The sequence below is a fragment of the Triticum urartu genome, chromosome 2A, assembly GCF_056163025.1.
Source record: "Triticum urartu cultivar PI428250 chromosome 2A, HENAU_Tu73, whole genome shotgun sequence".
Classification (NCBI taxonomy): domain Eukaryota; kingdom Viridiplantae; phylum Streptophyta; class Magnoliopsida; order Poales; family Poaceae; genus Triticum; species Triticum urartu.
This window is the reverse complement of record NC_141874.1, coordinates 282,310,628-282,336,552: the sequence shown is the minus strand read 5'-3', so window position 1 is coordinate 282,336,552 and position 25,925 is coordinate 282,310,628. Positions and strand designations below refer to the sequence as shown.

Genomic DNA, 25,925 nt, shown 5'->3' with positions numbered 1-25,925 from the left:
CGGTCAGAATGGTGTGACCACTTGACTTTGAGGAATTTGATTGACTTATTGCGAGTCTTGCGTTCAATCTCTTCAAGAATAGCAACTGGGTGCTCACGATAAGAAAGGTCTTCTTGGAGTTCAATGTCTTCGAAGTTGACGGTGCGGTCAGTGGTCTTGAAGCACTTGCGGAGGTGAGAGACATGGAACACGTCGTGCACATTTGCAAAGTTTGAAGGAATCTCGAGTTGATAGGCGAGATCGCCTCTCTTGCTGACGATCTTGAAAGGACCCACGTATCTAGGGGCAAGCTTCCCTTTGATACGGAAGTGACGAGTACCTTTCATTGGAGAGACGTGGAGGTAAACATGGTCTCCGATCTCGAAAGCCAAATCACGATGCTTACTATCATAGTAGCTCTTCTGGCGCGATTGCGCTGCTTTGAGGTTATCACTAATGACTTTGCACATTTCCTCTGCCTCTGTGATCAAGTCATTTCCAAGAAGTTGACGTTCACCGGTCTCTGACCAGTTAAGAGGAGTACGGCACTTCCTGCCATAGAGAATTTCAAATGGGGCCTTGCCCAAACTTGCTTGAAAATTGTTGTTGTAGGAGAACTCGGCATATGGAAGACAATCTTCCCACTTCATGCCGAAAGAGTAACGCAAGCCCTGAGCATATCTTCGAGAATCTGATTGACACGCTCGACTTGACCGCTAGTTTGAGGATGGAAAGCTGTGCTGAAATGGATGTTGGTGCCCATGGCCTTCTGAAAAGAATCCCAAAACTTGGAGGTAAAGTTGCTGCCATGGTATGAAGAGATCAACTATGGAATGCCGTGCAGAGAGAGAATCCGAGAGGTATAAAGCTCCACCAATTGAGCTGCAGTGATAGACTCTTTGATAGGCAGAAAGTGAGCCACTTTAGTGAGTTTCTCGATGACAATGAATATAGCATCATTGCCACGCTTGGACTTTGGAAAACCCGTCACGAAGTCCATCTCAATGTGGTCAAACTTCCATTCGGGAATGGCAAGAGGTTGGAGGAGACTAGCTGGTCATTGGTGTTCTTCCTTCACTCTTCTGCAGAGATCACATTCATTCACGAACTGATCTATCTCGCGCTTCATTCGAGTCCACCAATAAGCCTGCTTGAGGTCCTGGTACATCTTCGTACTCCCAGGGTGGATGGAGAGGAGTGAATTGTGAGCCTCATTCATAATGACTTTACGAAGGTCACCCTTAGGCACAACAATGCGATCCTCGAAGAAGAGAGTATCCTTGTCATCAAGGCGATAACACTTGTACTTGGATTGGCTCTTGGCAATCCCAATCTTCACCTTCTTCACCAAAGCATCAAGAAGTTGAGCCTCGTGAATCTGATCTTCCAAAGTAGGAGAGACTTGAAGGTTGGCGAGGAAACCTTGAGGAACAACTTGCAGATTGAGTTTGCGGAAAGCTTCACACAGCTCGGGTTGGTAGGGCTTGAGAATCAGACTGTTGCAATAAGCCTTCCTGCTCAAAGCGTCAGCAATCACATTGGCCTTGCCTAGAGTATATTCGATGCTCGGATTATACTCTTGAATCATTTCGACCCAACGAGTCTACCTGAGGTTGAGATTAGGCTGAGTGAAGATGTACTTGAGACTCTTATGGTTAGTGAAGATGTCCACTTTTCTTCCCAATAAGAGATGTCTCCAAGTCAAAAGAGCATGCACAACTGCCGCCAACTCGAGGTCATGAGTGGGGTAGTTCTTCTCATTGGGCTTCAACTGGCGAGAGGTATAGGCCACAACTTACTTCTCTTGCATCAACACTGCACCAAGACCTTGAAGAGAGGCATCGCAGAAGACCTCGAACAGTTTGGATTCATCAGGAGGAGTCAGAACTGGAGCAGTGATCAATTTCTCTTTCAAAGTGTTGAAAGCGATGTCACATTCCGGAGACCAAATGTACTTGGCGTGCTTCTGGAGAAGGTTTGAAAGAGGCTTCGTGATCTTTGAAAAGTTCTCAATGAACCTTCGACAGTAGCTTGCGAGACCAAGGAAGTTACGGAGTTGCTTCATGTTCTGAGGTGGTTCCCAATTCACAATTGCAGACACCTTCTCAGGATTCACCGCAATGCCCTTGGCAGAGATGATATGCCCAAGATAGAGAACCTCATCGAGCCAAAACTCGCACTTTGAAAACTTGGCGTAGAACTGATGTTCTCTGAGCTTATCGAGCACCAAACACAAGTGCTTGGCATGATCTTCCGTGTTCTTCGAAAAGACCAGAATGTCATCGAGGTAGACCAAGACGAAGTCATTTGTGTAGGTGTTGAAGATGAAGTTCATCATGCGAGAGAAAGTCGGAGGAGCGTTGACGACGCCAAAAGACATGACAGTGTATTCATATGACCCATAGCTTGTTCTGAACGCGTTCTTGGGGATATCTTGCTCACGGATACGAATCTAGTGATAGCCCATACGGAGATAAAGCTTGGAGAATACTTGAGCACCTTTGAGTTGTTCAAACAGCTCGTTGATGTTGGGAAGTACGTACTTGTTCTTTATAGTCTTCTTGTTCAATGGACGGTAGTCAACACAAAGTCGGTCCGTTCCATCCTTGTTCTTCACAAAAAGAACTACACAACCCCACGGAGAAGAACTAGGTCGGATGAGACCCATTCGTTCTTGAATATCGAGTTGCTTCTTCAGCTCCTTCAACTCTTCAGGTCCAAGCTTGTAAGGACGTTTGCAAACAGGTTCCGTGCCAGGCTCAAGATCGATGACGAATTCAACTGGCCGGTGCGGAGGCATTCCTGGAAGCTCTTCTGAAAAGACGTCTTGATATTCGCAAACGACTGGAATTTGGGAGATGGCATCCAGTTCACCCTTCTCATTGAGAGAAAACAGACGAATGGTATCATCATGAGCGGCAAAGACAATTACATCCTCAGACGAATGAGTCAATTGAATCTGCCTGGCTGCACAGTCAAGCTGAGCCTTGTGCTTAGAAAGCCAATCCATTCCAAGAATAAGATCAATATCCAAGTTTCCAAGAACCACTGGAGAGGACAGAAACTTGTAGTCGCCCAACGTGATAGAGACATCGGGAGCAACCAAACTAGAAGTCAAAAGCTTGCCGGGTGAAACAACTTGCATGGCTTTGGGCATAACCTCAGTATCAACATTGTGCTTCGATGCAAATGGGAATGACAAGAAAGAATGCGATGCACCAGTGTCAAAAAGAACTTTTGCAGGAACATCGTTAACAGGAAGGTTACCCATGATGACATCTGACGAGTCCTCTGCCTGAGCTGCATTCATCAAGTTGACCTTGGCGTACTTGGGGTTATGCTTGACCACAGCTGTACTTGCCGATCTCACAGGAGGAGGAGGAGGGAGACGCCTCTGATTGAAGCATTTGTTGGCATAGTGACCCTTCTGTTGGCACTTGTTGCACGTGACCTCTGAAAGTGGACCGTGATACGGAGCACTCGATCTTGGAGCTTAAGACGAAGTCTTGTTCTGAAAGCTAGGGTTGGGTGGGTGGGAAGATCCACTGCCACCTTTGCTCTTCTGCTGATAAGGCTGACGAAACGGAGGAGGAGGAGGAAGCCAATACTTTTGCTGCTTAGCCACTTGAGTTGAGGAAGAAGGAGTAGCATCTCTGACTCGCTTCTTGGAAGCATCGCACTTTAGTTGAGCAGTCTCTTGCTTCATTGCCATGTTGTAAAACTCATCGTACCTCTTGGGCTCAAAGAGAACGAGAGCTAGCTGGATTTCTTCTCTGAGAACACCCCTGAACTGGTATATCATGCTCTTCTCGTCAGGGACGTCCTGCTTAGCAAAACGGGCGAGCTTCTGAAACATCTTGTTGTACTCGTAGACAGACATAGAGCCTTGCTTTAGGTTGCGGAATTCCTCACGCTTGCTTTCAACCACGCTCTGAGGAATATGATGAGCTTTGAAGTCTTGACGGAATTCATCCCAGGTAATCACACGGCCTCCTCTGGAATCTTTGTACCGCTGAAACCATTCTGCAGCTTGGTCTTTGAGTTGGAAGGAAGCGAACTTGACAAAGTCCTCAGGCCTGACGTTACTGCACTCGAAATGCTTGCATATGTCCACGAGCCAATCATCAGCGTTTGCTGCCTCAACACAGTTGCTGAAGGTCTTTGGCTGGTTAGCAAGGAACTGGTTGAGTGTAGCAAAGTGATTCTGATTGTTTCCTTGGCCCTGGTTCCCTTGATTGCGCTCTTGAAGAAGTTGCATGATCAGCTGCGTGTTTGCATTGGTAGCGGCCATCAAAGCTTGCCATGCCTCCAGAGGTGGAGGTGGTGGTGGCGGATCAGGATTCAGAGTCGTGCGCGTTGGAGGAGCCATCCTGAAGAGGTTGACATCCATTAGCACATAGATAGACAAATATTGAAGCTGAATCAAACGGGTTGAAATTGCAACATATAGTCTTCACATCCGAACAAAATGAACGAATGCATTCCAATTGAAATGGTCACATATCCATAAATTGAGAAGCCATTAGAATTTAGGTAGAAGAAAAACAACAAGGTACGGACCAAGAACAAATACTCGGTAAGGATCACCCAATCTCAAACCAAATATCCGTGGAAGAAGAACTAGAACTACAAGAATTCCCACCTATGAAACTCCCGAACCTTTCCCGTTATGCAATCAGGTGTTGGGGATACAGGGGAAGCATAATATCTCACCCAAATCTAGAAAATCCTACATCCATTTGTATCCATCCTTCAACACATAACCGAGAAAAACTTCAAAAATCGTCTACCTCAACCTTCGAAAAGCATCTGTTATACAAGTTATGGCAATACTCCTGAACTCCTGCCCCAGTACTGGGTGGCGTCGAGGTTATCTCACCAACAACTGCATAAAAGAGATTTTCGATGTCGGCGAAACTAAACTCGGGTATTCCAAAACTGCAACGATAAAATTGTGACGACAACACCTCGAAGCTCAACTCCCCGGGACACTGGCACAACCCCTAAATGACAGGAGGCACCAAGAACAATGTTCTCGTCACAAATCGATCGGAACGATTACAAGATACCCGCGTGATCCTAAATTTTTTTTATAGTGAAATTAGAGAAGAGAAGAGTCAAAACTCTACGTCAGGATGCCTTACCAGAGCGTTGAAGGGACTGGGGAGTAAAAAGAATTCCTAACTCTTTGATATATATAATCCTAAATTACTCAAAACATTTTTCTAGACTCAAGAACGCCAGCTATTCGATCAATCAGGGGGGGCTCCTAAGGTGGGGGAAGGCTCTGATACCAACTTGTAAGGCCCTCGATGCGGCTATATCACCTACGTGTCGAAGCACGGCTTAGAGGCATAACCGCATTGAAAGCAATGTCGCAAGTAAGGTAATCTTCACAACAACCCATGTAAATAGATAATAGGGGAAAAGGTACATAGTTGGCTTACACTCGCCACGTCACAAAAATACATGAATAACATTACAATCATCCAATACACTCATGGCCCGACTGCGGTACCAAAATAAAAGATCAACCCCAACATGCGACACAGTCCCCGATCGCCCCAACTGGGCACCACTACTGATCATCTGGGAAAGACACATAGTAACGGCGAGAGTCTTCGTCGAACTCCCACTTGAGCTCAAGCGCATCATCTGGAACGGTATCATCGGTCCCTGCATCTGGTTTTGGAAGTAATCTGTGAGTCACGGGGACTCAGCAATCTCGCACCCTCGCGATCAAGACTATTTCAGCTTACAGGTAAGGCAAGGTAATATGTGGAGCTGCAGCAAGCGACTAGCATATATGGTGGCTAACCTGTTCGCAAAAGAGAGCGAGAAGAGAAAGCAAGGCACGAACGAAGAACTATGATCAAGAAGTGATCCTATAACAACCTACGTCAAGCATTACTCCAACACCGTGTTCACTTCCCGGACTCCGCCGAGAAGAGACCATCACGGTTACACACGCGGTTGATTCATTTTAATTAAGTTAAGTTTCATGTTATCTACAACAGGGCATTAACAAATTCCCATCTGCCCATAACCGTGGGCATGGCTTTCGAAAGTTCAAATCCCTGCAGGGGAGTCCCAACTTAGCCCATCACAAGCTCTCACGGTCAACGAAGGATATTCCTTCTCCCGAGACATTCCGATCAGACTCGGTATCCCGGTTCTACAAGACATCCTCGACATGGTAAAACAAGTCCAGCAACACCACCCGAATGTGCCGACAAATCCCAATAGGAGCTGCACATATCTCGCTCTCAGGGCACACTCAGATGAGACATCCTACGAGTAAAACCAACCCTGAAGTTGCCCCGAGGTGGCCCCACAGTCTACTCGGTCGGACTAACACTTAGAGGAGCACTGGCCCAGTGGGGTTTAAATAAAGATGACCCTCGGGCTCCGGAAACCCAACGGAAAAGAGGCTAGTTGGAAAATGGTAAAACCAAGGTTGGGCATTGCTAGAGGAGTTTTATTCAAGGCGAACTGTCAAGGGGTTCCCATCATCACCCAACCGCGTAAGGAACGCAAAATCCGGGAACATAACACCGATATGACGGAAACTAGGGCGGCAAGAGTGGAACAAAACACCAGGCAAAAGGCTGAGCCTTCCACCCTTTACCAAGTATATAGATGCATTAAGATAACAAGATAAAATAGTGATATCCCAACAATAAACAATGTTCTAACAAGGAACGATCTCCAATCTTCACCTGCAACTAGCAACGCTATAAGAGGGGCTGAGCAAAGTGGTAACATAGCCAATCAACGGTTTGCTAGGACATGGTGGGTTAGAGGTTTGACATGGCAATTTGGGAGGCATGGTAATCAAGTGGTAGGTATCGTAGCATAGGCATAGCAAAAGAGCGAGCATCTAGCAAGCAAAGATAGAAGTGATTTCGAGGGTATGATCATCTTGCCTGCAAAGTTGTCACAGTTGACTTGATCCTCATAAGCAAACTCAACGGGCTCCTCGTTAGCGAACTCGTCTCCCGGCTCTACCCAAACAAGACAAACAAGCAAAAGGAACACAATCAACCACGTGCAATGCTCGAACAACATGACGCAAACATGGTATGCTATGGGGGATGCGATATGTGATGCATATGCAAGATTTGACAAGGAATGTTTGAACCTTGCCTCAACTTGGAAATCCAAGAGTGCCACTGGAAAGGTGAGGTGATTTCGGTTGAAATCGATATAAAGATCACCGGAATCGGATGCACGGTTTGGAAATGGCAAGCAAAACAAATATGACACCGGTCTGCGATAAACAGCAAGTAGCCATTTAAAAGCATCAAGCAAATAATGCTACAGCACTCAAACAAGACAAAAAAATACATGGCAGGGATCCACTCATGATGCTTGACAAAAGATGAACACTGAGCTATGGCCAATTCATCCATTAACAGGTTTAAACAAGCATGGCAAAAGTGCAAATGATAACAGGTTTTAGACTTAGTGAAATTAACACAAGTCTGGAATTTAACAATAGGTAGCACACTTTAGAGCATGAAAACTATATGCTACAGGAACTTAACATGGCAAAGCAAGGCATGAAATTATGATACTCAAAGCACTTAACAAAAGTCCCATAGTGAGCTCGAGCCAAAAGGGATCAGAAAATACAATTGCAAGCATGTGAACATGGCAAAAAACATAATCAGATCCCAATCTGTTAACGAGTAGGCATGTTTACGAGCTCGATGCACTCACTACGGACCATGGCATGACAAACTAAGCATAAACCCATCAATAATACATATCATAGAAGCTAGACATGGCAAGAACAACAACATAGAATGCACAGATCAATAGCAACATCCTCGACAAAATCGCTAACAAGTCAACAATCTGCCAGGATTCACGAAATACCAAACGTAGAGCTCGATTGACTCAAGCTAGGATGCTCCATAAATGCAAACAAAGACATGGATGGATTGAGCACCACAATGTTAACAAATCATCCTTACTGATCATCCTCAAAAGAGGCATGGATCACTGGGAAACAACATGAACATATGGCATATTGAAAAAAATCAGGACAAGGACTTAGAGATTCTAAGTCCCTGAAATCAGCATTACCGATTGCACTACTTTGCACGCTTGTGCTAGTCACCACACTTATCACAAAAATACATGGTAAGCACCTCTGTAAACATGGCATGGCATATAACAAAACTCATGTAGAGCTCAGGAGCATATCAGGCACACATTAATCACGGCAAAAATGACAAATATCTATTTGAGGAAACAGATCTGGCAATTTAATCATATAGCCCTCTTCCAACAGCATTTAGGGCATCAAGATGAGCTCAAATGAAAATGATGCAGTGAGATGAAATGATGTACTCTCTGAGGCGAACATTTTGATATGCTACACGCAAAAATCGGAGCTACGGATGCAGAGATACAACATGATGAAAATCGCAAAAAAACTAGGGTTTCGGGGGAAAGTCAACCGTCTCCCAGATCTGGATCCGATCCGAATGTACTGTAGCACATACATGCCTCCCAAGGTTCACCAGGGTTGAAGTCACTGGAGAAGGACGAGGCGGCCAGAGAGGAGGGAGCTCGGCGGGGCAGGGGCTCTCGCCGGAGCAGGGACCTGTGACGTTGTAATGATTTAGCTCCCCGTCAATAATGGTCATTGACTTGGATCGCCGGATTATCTGCCGGGCCAAGGTTTCTTCATCCGGTAACTCGCCCCGGTTCATGTAAGCCAGGTACGGGACTGTCCAATCCGGTACAACATGCAAAGCCGCCACCAACTGAGCCTCCGGGTCAGGAATAGCCAACTCCTCCTCTGTAGGTATCTTGACCGACGGATTATGAAGTATGTCGAGGAAGACATTAGGTGGCACCGGATTACGCTGAGAGCCTAGTCGACTTAAAGCGTCCGCTGCTTCATTCTTTCGCCGTTCTATATGGTCAACTTGATAACCCTTGAAATGACCAGCCACTATGTCCACCTCTTGTCGATATGCAGCCATGAGTGGATCCTTAGAATCCCAAGTGCCAGACACTTGCTGAGCCACCAGGTCCGAGTTACCGAAGCACATAACTCGGCTTAAGTCCATTTCCTTAGCCATCCATAGACCGTGGAGTAAGGCCTCATACTCAGCTGCATTGTTAGTGCAAGGGAACATTAAGCGGAGAACATAACAAAACTTGTCACCTCATGGGGAAGTTAATATGACTCCAGTCCCCGAGCCCTCCAACTGTCTAGACCCATCAATGTGAACAGTCCAATATGTGTTATCTGGCTTTTCCTCCGGTGCCTGCAACTCTGCCCAATCATTGATGAAGTCCACAAGTGCCTGGGATTTGATTGATGTGCGAGGCGTATATTTTATCTCGTGAGGTCCAAGCTCAATAGCCCACTTGGCAATCCGGCCGGTTGCTTCTCTGTTTTGAATGATATCTCCTAGAGGGCCTGAACTAACCACTGTGATGGGATGACCCTGAAAATAATGCTTGAGCTTCTGGCTTTCCATAAAGACCCCATACACCAGCTTCTGCCAATGTGGATACCTCTGCTTTGATTCGATAAGCACCTCACTGATATAATAAACCGGCCGTTGAACCGGATACTCCTTTCCAGCCTCCTTACGCTCCACAACAATAGCCACACTAACAACCCAAGCATTAGCAGCCACATATAGCAATAAAGGCTCTTTATCGACCGGAGCCGCAAGGACAGGCGGTTCAGCGAACTGTCTCTTCACATCCTCAAACGCTTTATCAGCCGCGTCGCTCCAGACAAAATCATCCATTTTCTTTAGCATCTGATATAAAGGGATAGCCTTCTCTCCAAGACGACTGATAAACTGGCTCCAAGCCGCAATCTGGCCCGCTAAACATTGAACGTCATTGATACATGCCGGTTTAGCCAGAGAGGTGATAGCTGTGATCTTCTCCGGATTAGCCTCAATGCCCCTGTTAGACACCAGAAAACCCAAGAGCTTGACTGCCGGAACACCAAAGACGCATTTGTCCGGGTTAAGTATCATCTTATAAACCCGTAGGTTACTAAAGTTTTCCTTCAAGTCATCTATCAATGTTTCCTCCTTCCTAGATTTCACCACAATGTCATCCACATATGCATGAACATTGCGCCCAATCTGCTTATGAACACAATTCTGAACACAGCGCTGATAAGTCGCCTAGGCACTCTTGAGCCCAAAGGGCATAGATACATAACAGAAGGCTCCAAAGGGAGTTATAAAAGTTGTCTTCTCCTAGTCCTTAACTGCCATTTTGATCTGATGATAAGCAGAATATGCATCCAGAAAACACAAACGGTCACAACCTGACATAGCATCAACAATCTGATCAATACGAGGGAGGGCAAAGGGATCAGCTGGACAAGCCTTGTTCAAGTCTGCGTAGTCCACACACATACGCCAAGTGCCATTTTTCTTAAGAACCAACACCGGATTAGCCAGCCACTCCGGGTGAAAGACCGCCACGATAAACCCTGCGGCCAACAGCCGAGCTACCTTATCACCAATAGCCTTACACCTTTCTTCATTGAAGCGGCAGAGAAACTACCTGACCAGTTTAAACTTCGGGTTTATATTAAGTGTGTGCTCAGCGAGTTCCCTCGGTACACCTGGCATGTCAGAAGGCTTCCATGCAAATATGTCCCGATTCTCATGGATGAACTCAATGAGCGCGCTTTCCTATTTGGGATCCAGGTTAGCGCTGATGCTGAACTGCTTGGATGAATCGCCAGGAACAAAATCAACCATCTTAGTGTCTGTAGCCGATTTAAACTTCAACGCCGGATCATGCTCTGTAGTTGGTTTTTTCAAAGAAGTCATGTCTGCCGGATCAACATTGTCCTTATAATACTTCAGCTCCTCTGTGGCACAAACCGACTCAGCATAAGTCGCATCACCCTCTTCACATTCCAATGAAATCTTCCTGCTCCCATGTACAGTGATGGTCCCCTTATGACCCGGCATCTTAAGCTGTAGATAAACTTAACACGGCCTTTCCATGAACTTGGCATAAGCCGGTCGTCCAAACAGGGCATGATACGGACACTTGATTTTCACCACCTCAAAAGTCAACGTTTCTGACCTTGAATCATGATCATCTCCAAAAGCCACCTCTAGGGCTATCTTGCCCACTGGATACACCGATTTACCAGGCACCACACCATGAAAGACGGTGTTCGATGGTTTAAGACTCTTATCTGTCAGTTCCATACGGCGGAAGGTATCATAGTAAAGGATATTGATACTACTTCCCCCATCCATAAGCACCTTGGTGAACTTATACCCCCAACTTGAGGTGCCATCACTAAGGCCAGATTACCCGGATTATCAACCCGTGGTGGGTGATCCTCTCGACTCCATAAAATTAGCTGCTCGGACCAGCACAGATACTGAGGCACCGCCGGCTCAACAGAGTTCATGACCCTTTTATGAAGCTTTTGATCGCGTTTACACAAGCTAGTGGTGAAGGCATGATACTGCCCACTATTCAACTGCTTCGGATTACTCTGATAACCCGATTGTTGCTGCTGTTGATTCCCCTGATGGTTATAACCTCCTTGATTACCCTGATTGCCTTGATTACCATGTTCGGTTTGATTGCCCTGGAACCCTGAACCGAGCTGTTAACTCCATAACCCGGCCCATGAAAACCACCTCCTGAACCGCCGGGTTGAACATTGTTATATTGAAATAGATTAGAATTTTTGAACAACCGCATAATGAAGCAATCCTTCCAAAGATGCAAAGCTAGCCTCTCCTTCGATCTGTGTTTTGGGCAAGGCTGATTTAGTAGGCGTTCAAGATTAGGAGCTGACCCTCCACCCTGTTGGGGCGGTTTACCCTTGCGATGCTGACTATTATCCTGGGCATTGGTGTTAGCCACAAAGTCCAAGCTATTGTCTGCCTTGCGCTTACCATTGTTCCCATGACCTACCGGATTATGTTGCTGCCCCTTGGCATTGCCGTTCTTTTTCCCCTTCCCCGGCTTGTCAGCCTCAGACTCAGGATCTTTGGTACTATCTGAATCGGCATATTTCACCAAAGCATCCATAAGGGTTGACATGTCATTGCAGTGACGTTTGAGCCTTCCCGACTTCATTTTTAATGGCATAAACCGACAATTGCCTTCCAACGTTAAAACTGCTGTATCTGCATTGATGCGGTCTAACGAATGCAAAATAGTTGAGACTCACTTCACCCAATGGGTTGTAGACTCCCCATCCACTTGAACACAAGCGGCCCGGTCCACAGTCGACATAGGTTGCATACAAGTATCCTTAAAATTCTGGATAAACCGGTTTTTTAACTCGGCCCATGACCCGACGGAGTTAGCCGGTAAGCCCTTTAACCAAGTACGAGCTGTGCCCTCCAACATCATGGTGAAGTACTTAGCACACACCACTTCATCCACATCTTGCATCTCCATCGCCATCTCAGAACTCTCAACCCATGACTCCAGGGGTAAATCGGCAGTGTAATTGGGCACCTTACGAGGGCCTTTAAAATCCTTGGGCAGTCGTACGTTACGCAAAGCGGGGGTGAGACACGGCACCCCTAAAGAACTGAATACCACACCTGGAATCACAAAAGCGGTAGGACGAACCGGAGTAAGCTGACGAGCCGCATGCTGTGCTGCTAACTCAGCTTCTCGACGTGCACGACCATGATCCACCACATCCTGTGCATTAGCACCACCAGCTGCCGGTTTATGCCCTCGCGGCAAGTTACGGTGACATGCACTGCTTGACACGGCCGGTTCATCAATGTGCCTGTTGTAGCTCTGACTCGGATGGGGGGTGGAATGAATCCTCTCGCGACTATGCGAATAAGCCTACTACTGGGTTAAAGCTGTTTGAAGGAGCTCTCTGGCCCGTCGTGTCTCAATCGCCACTGGTGACTCACCGTCAATCAGGAGGGCTGCCAATCCTGAAGCGGCGGCCACAATGTTATCCAATGGGTTGGATCAATGCCCCGGGATTGTCGGAACGTACTATGGCACAATGTTGTTCTGATGAGGCGGGTCCATCGTGGGTGGCTGAACCGGCGCTCCTGTTGCCGGTGCCTCCGTCCAGTTTATCACTAGCTGGTTACTGGTCCCCGCTCCTGGCGTGTTGAAGAGGTTTCTTGGCTCATAACCCGGTGGGAGGTGCGACCGGTATCTCCTCCTCATTACATCTTGTGAGGCACTCTGATCCAGCCTAAGCCGGTAGGCCTGAGCTTCTAACTCGGCCCATTCTGTAGCCATCCTGGCGTTCTCTACTACCAGGTCCGCCTTAGCCTGAGCTATCTGATCCTTCACCTTTGCAATCTCCGCATTGTGCTGATCCCGGCTTGCCGCATCCACCTCTGCTGCCAGCAACGTCTCTAAGGCGTCGAATAAATCGGACAAAATCTGAGCCGGAGACGGCGCAAAGCCCCCTGCCTTGTTGGCGTTGCTGTGGCTGAACCGGAGATCATTGCCGTAGCGGTAGAAGAGGGTTGTGTTGGCTGTGTACCGGCCATGAAGACCGCGACCCGATTTGGCATATCAAGGGGGTCCGGAATACTGTTGCCATCGGAACCTCCGCTAATCCAGCCATCCTGTAACTGGTATAGCGACTCGGTCTCTCCGGTTGAAGACTCGTCATCGGAGCAGACAATGGTTTCACCACCAGATGCCGATCCATCCTCATATTCCGCTCTGTGGATGACACCTAGGACGACATGCTTTACGGCAGAGCTTGCACGCAGAGCCGTCTCGATGGTGTTGGTGCAGATGTCCGGCTCTCTGGATGACACCTAGGAAGGACTTTTAGTGATCAAAGGTTAGCAGAATGAAGCTGCAGGCAAACAATTCCCTAGCTCGGCGAACAAGCTAACCAATCATGCCCCCCGCTCAAGGTGTCTAGTGATATCGTCGCTAATCATCCGAGGGTGCCGCCCGGTACCAATGCTAGAGATTACCTACCTGACGATGCAAATTTTGATACAATAGAGGTGGACGATTTTAAATACCGGCACGGGAAGCCTCTCGTCAAAGATGGTCATCCTCCTCTAACAACGATGATGCGAAGATTCCATAACTGGTACATGAAAACCTGCAGCGAGTCTGGTGAGGATACTTTGACTTTGAGAGTTAAAGAGGAGCACAACCTCATTGGAATTGATTTGTTGTCTGTTCCATTTGAGGAGTTCTTCCAGTTTTTAAATCAAAAGGCCCTCGATAAAATAGTCATCACTTCCTACTATCTGTAAGTACTACTTCTATAATTAAGTCTCTCTATATAGCTCAGCTCTTTCATTGCATGTATATATAATTATCCTCACTATATTATGCAGATTGAAGATCGTCGAATGCAGAAAGGAAAAAATCTATGATATTGGGTTCATTAACACAAATATCATTGATGAATGGATGGTTAAACATGATCCTATAGAAGCCGAGGCCAACTTGCTAAAATCGTTGCTTCAAAATCAAAACAAAGATAAAATACTCTTTCCTTACAACTTCAAGTGAGTGTTACTGTCTTGTGCATATTCGGTTTCCAGTATTACTCAAGGTTATAGTAATGTAATTGATGAGTTATGCATGTGTGTGTAGCTTCCACTTTATTCTCCTAGAGATTAAGCTTGAGCAGGGACTAATAACCATCTTAGACTCGAGACGAAAAACTCCCGAGGACTATGCGGACATGACTAAAATGCTTGAGAAGTAAGTTCAATCGATCATTATCACACCAAAACCACAATTTTGTTCATTTCTAGATATCAAGTAATTGTTTTCTTTGTCCTGCAGGGTTTGAAAAGTATTCACCGCACAAGATCCGGGACTGCTGGGGGAGCTGCAATTTACACACCCGAAATTAAGTACAACTAGCTAGCTAGTTCCGTGCATCTCCCTTTGATTAGCTAATTTCATCAATACCATTTATAATGCTTCATTATCAGTTTGATTGACCTGTATTTCTCGTATAGTGCTTGTGGCAGGAACCCGGGAATAATTACTGTGGATACTACCTTTGCGAGTTCATCTACAATGCGACTTGCAAAAATAACCGGGGCTACTATAAAAGAAAATTTGATGTGCGTAAGCAATAATATTCACAATTTCATTTTATTATACCATCATTTGTGTTAGGTCTCATTCATATATATGTATTGACCCCCTTGTTCAAATTAGACGTGGCAGATGCGGGATGAACTCCTACCACATGATCGCAAATGAGCAATTCAAGAGGAATTTGCGGGATTCTTTCATGACCACATTATCAGTAAAGCTGGAGAATACCATGTGGAACTTGAGTTCAGAAGATAGGGGATTGTAAGAGATCTTAATATTGTATATATGTAGTCAGTAGCGTCGGATAGATATACGAAAACTTGTTGTTCGACCAATCTCTCGGAGAAGGAGAGGTTGATCACTTCTCTCTATATATGTTCATGACGATCTTATGTACTTAATGGTTTCCTTCATTTGCTTACTAGCTGGTGTGTCGAGTCCTCTCTATACGTATAGTACGTAGCGTCGACCAACCACGGAGATAAGATAGGACACTTCTCTCTATTAGCTAGCTAGCACAATTAATATATGAAACCCCTACATTAACCCTACAAAACCCCCAACCCCCCCCCCCCCTTGAAAAAAAACAAAAACCCTAGCCCCTTAATTGCTGACGCCTGGATGCCTTTTGGTCCCGGTTGGTGCTACCAACCGGGAAAAAAGGCTCCCCGTCTCGGGAAAGCCGCAGCGGCCAAGTGGAGCCCCATCTGTCCCAGTTCATATAAGAACCGGGACTAAAGGTATTGGGCTTTAGTACCGACCCTTTAGTCCTGGTTCTCAAACCGGGACAAATGGGCCTTATGAACCGGGACAAATGGGCCTTTTTCTACTAGTGTGAGAAGGTCATAGAGGCTATTATTATGACTGGTTCTAATATCGGAGATGTTGTATACATTCCAAGGATATGCCTCACTACCAAGAATCCTAGATGGTCATTTACTCTACATCCGCCAATTTTCGGTTAGGGTTTCTTATGCCATGACCATCAATAAAAGCCAGGGACAGACTCTCTCAGCTGTTGGATTATACCTTAAAAGCCCCATTTGTACTCATGGCCAGCTTTATGTGGCAATCTCATGTGTCACTTCTAAGAAAAATTTGAAAATACTTATTGAAAATGAAGATGGCACGCTTGGATCTGAGACTAGAAACTTTGGATTCTCTAAGTTCTTTCAGTCTCTAGAATAATCTTTATGTCACATGTTATTTTGCGAGCTACTTTTGGTCTGACTACTACTTAAACTATTTTCACATGGCTCCTGATTTTGATGATTCCTTTTGTTTGCGTGATCCCTTTTCAACAAGGTTTGAGATTGTAAATACTATTTTTCCCGCCGTCACCCATTGCCTCAAATAGTATCTATGTTATCGATGGTTTTGAGCCTGATCTTAGACTCTCTATTGTCCGTTCTTTCTTCATAGCTATATTTACGCCTTCAAACTATTTTTGTAGTATGCTTGGTATGTTTGTTCGCTTCAATTTAATTAGGTATGCTATCATATTGCTGTGCTTAGTATAACTCTTCTGTATATGTTTTCATCTTCCTAAGAAGCACTGTGTTTGCCTTTGTAGATGGCACATCAACTGCTTTCTGAGATACAAACCACATCAGGGAACGGGTTTTTTCTGCCCTTGTATCTTGCCTCTAGTTCTATCATGGAGGAACTGACAATGGACCCATCCAACACATGGACTTGGTTGTTCTTGATAGCCAGGTATGCCTTGTACATGCCTGAATGAACACTGTTTCTCTATGTTGAAGCTAGGCTGTCTTTATAGTTAATCATTTTGTTCGCAGGGCAACCATATGTACGTGCAGAGACCGCCTCAGGCAGCAAAACGCCTACAACATGAGCTAGAAGAAGGAAAGGTCTACATGAAGACTAAGTTCAACTGCATTGAGTCAAAGCCTACCTTAAGATTTAGGGCTGTTGAGAGCCCGTACATGATCCAGTTCACCAGGTTTAGTAATGTCGTGCTTCGCCCAGGCTTGGAGGCAGACTACCCATTTTGTACCTATAATTTGGTCCCATTTGAAGACATTCGCAGGCCACGTGGCCGTCCTGTCCATTTTCTTGGTAAGTTCTGATGATACATGCCTACCCATAGAAAATATCTCCTTCTAAAGTTTTGGAAGGCTCATGCTTTTCTGGATCATTTCATTTTGAACATGTCATCGGAAGGATAACTAATGTTTCTGATGTGATCCCTATCCACTCATCGCACCAGCCAGAACCATCAAGCACAAGGACAATAATCCTCACTGACTTACAGTGAGTTTAGTTGTGTCTTGATTGCTTTGCTCATCTATGAATAGTGTGGAATCTATAGGGGCCAAGAGCTGAGGCTGGTCCTCTGGGGTGATCGCGCAGTTGAATTTGAGGCAGAGGCAGTGCTGGCAAGGGACGAAAAGCAGGCTATCATTCCAATTTTTATAACAGGCAATTGTGTTTATATACCCAATACTGAATGATGTTGTTTACACAGGAAAAAAGGTTCATCTGCACCGTTACGGTCCAAAGGCTTACACCTGATCAGCGCTGGTCGTTCTTCTCTTGCTCTTCCTGCAGCAAGACCTCAACAATGATGGAATCGCAGTACTGATGCACTAATCCTAACTGCTCAGCTAAAGAAGCACAAGAAACGTATGTGCCTTGCTCATTCTCTGCTTGGTGTCCGCTCATTTACAGTTGTTTATTCTCAAGCTAGCCGACTAATTTCATTATGCTAATGCCATGGGTAGATATTGTGTTTCTGTCCTTGAACGTGATGATGTGGATGAGGCTAAATTTGTTATGTTTGATAAGGTTGAAAAAGGAGCTATGGGAAAGCCTATTCTTACCTTGCTGAAGTTTAGGAACCCAAGGCTTGTAACCATACAAGAAATTGCTCGTGTGACAATGGTTGACAGGATTGCTCCACCAGAAGTTAATCAGGATGTTGGGCAGAAGTATAAGCTCCTGGTGTCCATTTTAAAGAGAAGCTTTTCAACCACTAGCCAGTAGTTGTCATTCCAAGTTGTAAAGATTATGGAAACCTACAAGCCTCAGTTAAGCTCATCTGCTTTTGACTGTATTCCTGGGATGTCCGGAGCATCATCTTCTACCTCACTGATAGACAGTCCAGCAACTTCTGCAATTTTTACACCAAATACACCAAACATGCATCAAGTGCAGCCTGGAAACTCATCAGGCAGCCTTGCTATAGGCTATCAAACACATACAGGCGAGGTGTGTAGTTGTCTTAACTTACCTTCTACTATGCTCTTTGTTCGGTTTGACTGCTAGTAGGCTATTTTAATTCTTCTAAGTGCCTCTTGATGCATATACGCGGACACCAACTTCAAAGCTTAGTGTCAGTCTCCTTCCAACTACATCCCCAGGGTATACCTTTTGAAACAGAGCGCTACAATACACTTGGCTGTTTTATTGCACTCATGTTTGTCATTGTTTTTTGGGTAGAAAATGGCCATGCCCAGCCAGTAGTGCCAGACGTTCCTTGTTTCTAGGTCTTGATAAGAAAGCAGCTCCACGAGAAGAACATGTGAAGGAGCCTGATGAAACAGTAGAGGTAAAGCTATTTCACTACTGCTTATTTTAGCTGACAAATAGTCAAATGCTATATTACATAGATGGCCATAAAAATATTCTGTTGGATGTTGTCTAGCTGATTGAATGATCTGAAATATACTTGAACCAATTCATTTACCTTTGAGTGTTGGTATCTCTTCTTGCTCTATTATCAAACAATTGCTAGGTGCACCAGGAGGAATCTGATGGGACGGTTGAAGCTCCTTGAGTTGCTGTTGAGGAAAAGAATGACAAGGATGAGCAGAACCAGACGCCCAAAACAAAAGGTGCCAGTTTGTTTGCTTTGTATCTGCCTCTGCATTCTTTGAATCCATATAAATACAACACTCCTTCATTTCTAACTACAACACTTTTCTATAAAGGAACCCTGCAGCTGGAAAGGGGCTGCGACAGGAAAGAAATCAAATCAGTAACTACTCTATGCTAGCTACACAGAGATATATTACCTATAGCTATAGCCCAAATCCGTTCTCTCATGCTGTTGCTAGATTCCTTTCCTATAAACATGCTTTAACTTTGTCTTCTATCCTATGTTTTACTGTAGATAATCTATGTTGTAATGTTAGCTTCTCCACGACCACATCACGGGAGAAAGATGACCGTTCATGCAACTAGCCTCATCAGCAACAGCGCTCCACCTCAATGCTCTTTGACCAGCTTCAAGACGAGCCCGTTGATGCCTATGATACCTGCATGAACTTTAGTGTAACTGAATGCTCCTTATGAAGCAGGCCTAAAACTAGAGTCTTTGGCTGCTCAAGTAGTAGTGTCAAAGCACGACAAGACAAAAACTCCTTTATATAATCAAGTGAAGTCTAGGCTATTATGTGTGTCCTGTTCGAGTATGATTTTCCTTTTTATGCGTGATATGCTGCCCCATAGCCTTTAGATGATTTCTTCTTCTCATAGATAATTTTGTTCCCCCTCTGTTTTAGACTCTGGTCATCTCCTCCTTTTTTCATAGCTTTTAAGGCTCTAGCCCGTTCCTGGTTTTCTTCGGCCCAATAGGTTCATTCTTGGCCATGGCTCATATCCAGACAGGTTGTGTGCCTGAGGACTGACCTATGTGATGTTCCCCATAACCTACACGATCTCTTGATCCACCCCACCAATCCCGTTGTCACACTCTCCGCACATCCATTTTGATGGTATATTCCCTTGGTACAACTTGGTACCCTGGGCTTATGGCATCTTCTTCAACCGATGAAGTTGTGTCCTATACTGCCGTTTCAGTTCAAGGTAGATTCTATTCTTTCCCTATTCCTCTAAGCTGAGCCGCTGCCCCTGTATTCTTAGACCCGATCATCCTTTCTCAACGCCTAAGCTGGCGGAGTCATTTAGCCTAGACTATTTTATAATACTTCTAGGTATTTCGTCCTGGTCTGTCTCTTCCAGAAGAAATATTCCAAGAGATTTTCTTTATTATAGTGAAACAAAATGCCTAGAGGTTCGGACACACTACCATTTCCAAATCATTTTCTCTCCTGATAGTAGAACTACACGAAGGCACTTTGATGATGCATTGGCTAAAGATTTTTAGCTAGAATGCGACGAAATGGTTACTTTTGATGCTCCTGACCAAGAATTCTTAATTAGCATCCCAAACAAGCAGTAGAACAGACAAGTAGTCAAGTTCCTTAAGTCCAAACAAATGCTTAGCCTAGGAAATATATACTTTACGACTCTCTGTGCAGATGAAAGCATACCATTTTGTGGCACACCAGCCTATGATTTCCATGATAACCATGTCGGATCCCAGTTTTTAGTTGAAGTAACAAACCTCCCGCTACGCCTTTGGACATTCAAGACAGTAGATTTTATATTGCATCCATATTGTGTCGTCTCTGATCTTTACCCTGACACAATCACCTACAGCGATCTTCTCGCGCTTCGGTGCATGTGTTGGACAGACATGCCAGAAAATGTACCATTGCGGATGAATATCAAGGTCAGACGTAGGTTTAGGGATAGAGCAAAGATAGCAGTAGGGATCCACCTGGACATGTTCATTGTGCTTATTAGTGTGCTTAAAAACCCTTCCTGGAAGATAATTAGGCCCATTGAGCCATTACCACCTGTGCCAGATGCTCGGGGCATCACCATCGGTGCTGCTGCCCCACACTGTTTTCTTCAGGATATGGAGGTCGACCCCGATAGATTCCAGGAGCTATCACATTCTATAGTCCTCAAACGAGAAGATAGTGTTGAACCCATAGACAGAAAGGAAATATTTTCTATGGTAATTCGGTATATACCAGCGTCGAGGTATGTCAGGGTGAAGCCGATTAGCTTTGATGCTTTTGTCGTGTACTATCAAGGGGATGTTCAGTATGCTACAATTCTAGCATTCAGATCAACTATTCTGGAAAGTTGACACTTGAGCTTGGTGGCCACATCTTCAGGGCTATTCCATGGTGTGCTTCTTATGGTGGCCTGCAAATTTCTCTTACCCAATTTATTCGTGAGAGTATAACTGAACTTCTGACCGGAATCCTCCGACACGAGATAGCAAGCTAGCTGTTGAGCCCGTTTGTTTTCGTCAAAGGGAATGATTTGCCTAGACAGGCCTTCATAAATACACATTTCGGCTGGATTGACAGTGTAATTGATATCCCAGACTATATTACCATGTACATAACACCGCGTGAATGCCAATCAGACTATATGCATACAGGACATCATTACATGCCGCTGTAAGTCAATTTATGTACACATACTAACAAAGTCCTATGATATAACAGTGAACTTGTTTGTTCATTTCCCACATGAATATTGTTGCGATGAAGCCTACAAAAGTTGATGTATTCTGCTCTCTGAGCGAACTGCTATACATCAAATAGGGGAGAAGATCAGAAAATTCAACTGCCTATTACAGATGGCTTATTAGCAAGCAACCTTACTATGGTACCATTGTCTTTTTATTTTCAAACAACAACGCCAGTTTAAGATCGTAGATACTCAGCTTTGCATTCCATTTGTAAGACTGTATTGTCTGCTTCTCTTTGCTATTACCTACGATCAACAATTAGCATGGCCCTTTGTGTACCTTTCTATTCACACCTTTTCTTTCCAACTACTATGGAGGCCCTTGGGAGTTGCAGTGTATGGGCCTAGAGAAAATAGCCTAGCCAAAAGGCCCATAGACATATCATATATTGCTACAAAGGCAGCCAGATGAAACCTAGATCAGCAGAGTGTTCTCTCCCGCATGTTCAGTGCCTCGCTCTCAAACAATGACCACACTGGCGCGAGCGCAGTCAATATTGCTAGCCGCTGCTTCTCCATGTGTTTCAGCATCTGGGTGCTCGAAGAAGTCCTCAGCACGACCACAGGTAACTACCCTTACGATTCAGTGATGGGGCTGCAGATCTATGTGCCCTCTTTCTGATTAAGGTTGAAGGTGTGGTCAGCGTTTGAGCTATCTGCCTTATTTCACACAAGATGCCACTATATGTAGAGGAGATATATGCCAAGTTTTCTCCGGATGAAGAATACTCCAACAATATCCAATCTGAAGACCAGCTGCTTGAGGTGGCTTTCCTTCTGAAAAATAGACAAGCATTTCTTTAACCAGAATGATTTCCTTGGTATGCACTAAAGCTGTTCTGAATATTTGATGCAGGAGGAAGTGCCAAACATGGAAGAGTCCTACACTAAGTATGAGAATTCATAGCCTTGCTGTGAGGTTGGTGATTATATAATAGAAAACAACCGATGCTTTAGTTATCTATTGTAGATAGTTTTTCTACGCCTATTTCCTCTGAGTAAGATGTGTAATTTAAGCATCGTGGGCTTATTATGAAAACTATTTCTTAATGTCATGAAGTTTTAAGCATGCAAGTAGATATGCATGTACTGACACCACTCAGCAAGACAAAATTTGAACTACGAACACCAATGCTAGCATGGTCATCTAAAAATAATACACCAAGTGCTCGCATAATTTAAGAAAAGGGCACTAATATATTTCTTTAGTGATTTATGTACTTAAACTTTGTAAAATAGTGCCCTCTTTGCTTTCAGAAAAACTGCTTCCTACATTGTTTCAGTGTTAGATGTGTGTTCATACGCGAGTCTTGCACACCAAAGTCTTTTTATTTCATACAAGCACAATACTTCTATTTATACATTGCATTTAGGATTCAATTCACACTTGTGATAGTTATCAGCTCATAATTGTGATAATTAGAAGCTACTAAGTAGTAAATGTTGTGCTCTACACCGCCGTTGCATAGCTTATGCTTATACAAGTGATCATATACAAACTTACCTTCATCAACATCTTGTGCATAAAGTTGCCCAAGATAAATTAGTTATCTTCGTTCCTTGTTCTCTCATCCTTGAATTTGAACATGCAGCTGTTTCCATAGCAAAAACTAATATGGTGTTAGTTTTAATTGGGTTATTCAAAGTACACTTTCCCCTCTAAAAGCTTTTACCTGCAGAAATATGATTCGTGCCCTTGTGCATAATGACATTCGTTTAAAATCATAGGCCACACCACTGATGATCGAAATCCCTTACAAGATGATGTTGGGTGTTCTTTTAGAGACTTTAGAACTTCCACCAGCTGAGTATCGGTGCAAAGCATGTGATGGCGGTAGAGTATGCGTCACTGTTTTTTTCATACACCCACATCATATGTTGAAGATCATGGCAGTCATATGTCTATTCCTGGGGTGCAGTGTATCGATCATGCAATGTCAGAGGACACAACTGCCATGGAAGCAATTGGATACATAAAATGGATGGTTAAGACTGAACTAAGAGACTACAATTATAGCAACATGAAGAAATTGGATGAGGAAAATCGGTCTCTAAAGCATGAGTTGGCTGTACCTAAGTATAACACGCAGAAAAGAAAGGCGAAAACCAGATCCATCAAGAACAAATTAATGATGTCTAGGTATGGGCACAAGAAAAATGCTATGGGCTTGTTCGTTCTTACAAGATACATGCATGGATTATCTGATAATATATACAATGTAACAGCGCTCAACAGATCGTCTAGGAAAGATCCCATGGATCAGCTTATGAACGAACCTCATACCAACATTGAGAAGATAGCAAAAAGGCTCAAGCGCAGGGCTCAAATCAGAGAAGCAACGAAAAAGCATCAGGAAAGGTTTCTAGAGTTGTATTCTATAAGAATGCATCCTAAACTAGACCTTTTAGAATTGTAGTCTATTTCGCTCCTTTTGTTTAACCGCATAGGTTAACCGTAATGTATAATTATTTTTCTCTGTGTATGTAAGACTTGCCAAGAGTATGTGTGTAAGAACTAATGATAACCCTGTTAAGACTCTGTTGCTTGCACTGTTTATGTCTCTCTGGCTTTTTATTTAATTTTGAGTGCCATTTATGTCTCTATAGCTGGCATAGCCAGGGCCGTCAATATACTTTAGGATTCCTATTGTGTATATAATTCCTGTTTATGTAGACAACAAAGCTAAATTCGCAAATATAAAATAGCTCGTTTCCATCTGGCTATGAAAATGGGCTCGCATGGTTGTGAGAGTGGGCTCATATTCTAAAATACACACGCTGAAAAAATGAATAAAGCATTGGGACTGGTGTGCATATCAGGCCGCACTGCAAAACCCTTTGCATGCCTACAACAGCCAATATACAGCAAGCACACTGGCTCGAACTCACAGATTCTAGGGTTTCTATCATCCGCATCCATTTCCAGTTCGATCTACCATCCCCCGAGCTGCCTCTATCTTCTAACTCTGTAAATCACACATCCAGTGTAAGGATATGGCGAGTGAGGATCTGGATTCTCCATTGGATGAAGAACTCATGGTCAGGAGCATTCCACAGGTACGTGCCTCAAGATAATTGGGTAATTTACTTTCTGTTTATATGGTCGGTTAAAGCATATTTGCAACCACATCTTTGTCCATTAGCGTGATGCATGCCTGATTTACAACTCGCAGATGTCGGCAATCCATGTTAACATAAGCAAACATTACATTCTTCAGCAAGCCATGAACACTTTTACGCTGCAAATCACTGACCATGACCTACTTAACATGGGAGAACATGGCCTAATTGCCTCTCTTTCAATCAATTTACCACCTGATAGAGGCTGGGCAACCACAGAACCCAACAAATTTTATGGGGATTTCAAAAGTACATCCCTCGAAGCTGCTGAATCAGCTAATGTAGCTACGATAAGCTATCTATAAGAAAACAAGATCGGAGTCTTACCCCTGAAGAAATGCAGAAGAGAACTTCTACATGCAACATCCTGGTCATGGGGTTTTGAGCAATCTACTATACATCTTAAAAAGCATGTTGAAGCCATGGAAAGAGATAGCGTGGAGCCATTAACATTGCTGCTTTCATCTGATGATGACAGTCCTAATACACCACTTCTTCAGGTATATTAAAACATATTTGTGTCTTAGTTTGTGTGCTAGTTTTACACATGCAACAAGTTTCAGGAACCCGATGATGAAATGGTTGCAACACCTGAAGTAGAACCACAGTTTAATAGTAGCAGAACAAACACACCGCCAACTGATGTGATCTCTAACCTCTTTCCTGCCACCAGCAAGTTCAACCCAAAATCGCAGGCAATGGAACTACTAGGTAAAACAGTCACACGAAAAACCTTCTAAATCGGCTATCTTCCCATTTGACCAACCAGCAAAGCACTGTGTACAGGATGTCTGGAAAAAGAAGTTCAAAGAGAGCATTGTTCGGCCATGGCAATGGGCTGTAAATCCAAGCAACAGCGTCGACCAAGATACTTTTGAAATCTAGCTCAAAGCCATTACCAAAACTTATTATCCTTCGCGCGGAGCATTTTGTTGTGGCCAAAACTATAATCTTATCTTATGAAATGCCATGTACTGACTATGCTATACCTATGTGCGTCCCATCTTTCAAATACAAATTTCCAGTCATCTACCCATTCTACCTAACAAACACAGTATGCTTAATTACTTCAGACAAACAGAATTACAATGTTAGGCAAAAGCATGTAGCTCCCTAATAGTTTAGAGTCTTCATCATCGTTGCATTACATAGATAGCATAGAGGATACATTAGTGCCAAAGAAAAGCATCCTAGCTCCCCTGACCCAACAGACCTGATCGTAGTCTATGAATCGAATGAACATTACTAAACATAGGCATACCATCATACTAGAGAACATATATACATGCCCTTGCAGAACACCTTGCCATCTTCCTCCTTCCAAACTACATCACAGAAACCTACAGAAACCCATACTTACTTAGACCTGGAAATAAAATAGTATTTCTTGCAGAAATAAAATTATGTTTCATACACGA

At 44.2% G+C, this 25,925-nt stretch overlaps 2 pseudogenes; both read left to right on the top strand.

Moving 5' to 3' along the window:
* Positions 1-15,166: 15,166 nt before the first annotated feature.
* LOC147984832 (uncharacterized) lies at positions 15,167-17,565 on the top strand (annotated as a pseudogene).
* Positions 17,566-17,766: 201 nt separating this feature from the next.
* Positions 17,767-23,754, top strand: LOC147984831 (uncharacterized; annotated as a pseudogene).
* The last annotated feature ends 2,171 nt before the right edge of the window (positions 23,755-25,925 follow it).